This window comes from Saccopteryx bilineata, chromosome 3 (genome assembly GCF_036850765.1).
Source record: "Saccopteryx bilineata isolate mSacBil1 chromosome 3, mSacBil1_pri_phased_curated, whole genome shotgun sequence".
Classification (NCBI taxonomy): domain Eukaryota; kingdom Metazoa; phylum Chordata; class Mammalia; order Chiroptera; family Emballonuridae; genus Saccopteryx; species Saccopteryx bilineata.
This window is the reverse complement of record NC_089492.1, coordinates 24,211,374-24,213,089: the sequence shown is the minus strand read 5'-3', so window position 1 is coordinate 24,213,089 and position 1,716 is coordinate 24,211,374. Positions and strand designations below refer to the sequence as shown.

The 1,716-nt window shown below is 47.7% G+C and overlaps 1 non-coding gene across 1 annotated transcript; it reads right to left on the bottom strand.

The window, feature by feature from the left end:
• Positions 1-1,009: 1,009 nt before the first annotated feature.
• On the bottom strand, positions 1,010-1,085 carry TRNAA-UGC (transfer RNA alanine (anticodon UGC)). The gene has a single exon. It is a non-coding gene; the product is annotated as a tRNA-Ala (tRNA).
• Positions 1,086-1,716: the final 631 nt, after the last annotated feature.

Below are 1,716 nucleotides of genomic sequence, written 5' to 3'. Positions count from 1 at the left end.
CTGGATTTCTTCATGCATGGCTATAAAAGTTAGCCAGCCTATGTCCCCCAAAAGGACAGCCATGGGGAACCATAACAGCAGGCAGTCCTCTACTCCACTGCTTAACGGTGGTGGTGGCTCCATACTGAACTGTATCGAATCCTGCCACAGACTACACCAAATGTAAAGCCAGTAGCCACAGCCACCATCTCAGCCTCCTGGCCCATGCAGGTTCTCATTTGATTCGGGCAGACGGTAATGAAACAATGAAGCCAAGGATTGGTGGGCCATCATCTTTATCCTAGCTTGCACCCGGCGAGCAAGAAATACACACAGTAGGAAACCACTTCACTTTCCATTCAGGGCTCCCAAAACCACTGACTCATCCAAGTATTTCTAGAATCAAAGGCCCCACTAGCCTTATTTACCTTTGTTCCCCATCTTCTTCGCTCTGCACAAACTCTGCACAAACTGACTTCTCCTTCAGCACTCTGCCATCTTGGCTGCCTCTCCTCTGCAATGCTGATGGCAGGATCTGAGCGAGAGAGCTCCCTCACCTGGTCTGCCTTATCTTATAGTGTAGAAATTAAAGCCGTAAGCTTTATAAATAATAAAGTCTCTGATACAAAGCCAACCATCTGAGGCATAAATGGGATTCCTCATAAGAGTGCACCACCCCACATTATGCAGCAGTCAAGGGTGTGGAGAAAAGCTCAGTTTTTTTTTGTTTGTTTGTTTGTTTTTTTGTATTTTTCTGAAGCTGGAAACGGGGAGGCAGTCAGACAGACTCCCTCATTCACCCGACAGGGATCCACCCGGTGCACCCACCAGGGGGCGACGCTCTGCCCATCTGGGGCATCGCTCCACTGCAACCAGAGCCACTCCAGCATCTGAGGCAGAGGCCATGGAGCCATCCTCAGCACCTGGGCCATCCTTGCTCCAATGGAGCCTTGGCTGCGGGAGGGGAAGAGAGAGACAGAGAGGAAGGAGAGGGGGCGGGGTGGAGAAGCAGATGGACGCTTCTCCTGTGTGCCCTGGCTGGGAATCGAACCCGGGACCTCTGCACGCAAGGCCGACGCTCTACCACTGAGCCAACTGGCCAGGGCCAAAAACTCAATTTTGAGAAGATCTTAGTATGATATTAGAAGGATGTTGAAGAGATCTTAGCATTAAAAGGGTGGGAAAGTTTAGACTTAAAACTAAGCCTTAGGCTATAAGGACCTTGGGAGCTTACAGCCTGTCTCCCACACCCAATGCAAACTATAAGTGAGCAAACATATATATCATATTTACAAACTTATTTGACTAACAAGTCTTTAAGATGATCTTATAGCACAGAGAAATATACTCTGGGATGTTTATGAGATCTGCAATTAGAGAAGGCTGAACTTGAAGTAGAAACAAATAATTTGAGGAAACATGAGTAACTTGCAATCAGATTCTGTTAAAAGGTGAGACAGATAAAGAGTGGAGTAATTGGAGTCCTTTGGCATTCTCTGCTGGTATTAAGATTTTTTAGTATTTCCATGTGTTGGGCAAATGAGTTGATAAATTTGTGTTTCTTGAGTTTGCTCACTTTTATTGTTAAAACATGGCACTGGGGCCCTGGCTGGTTTTCTCAGTGATAGAGCGTCAGCCTGGTGTGCAGGAGTCCTGGGTTCAATTCCCGGCCAAGGCACACAGGAGAAGCGCCCATCTGCTTCTCCACCCGTCCCCCGCTCCTTCCTCTCTGTCTCT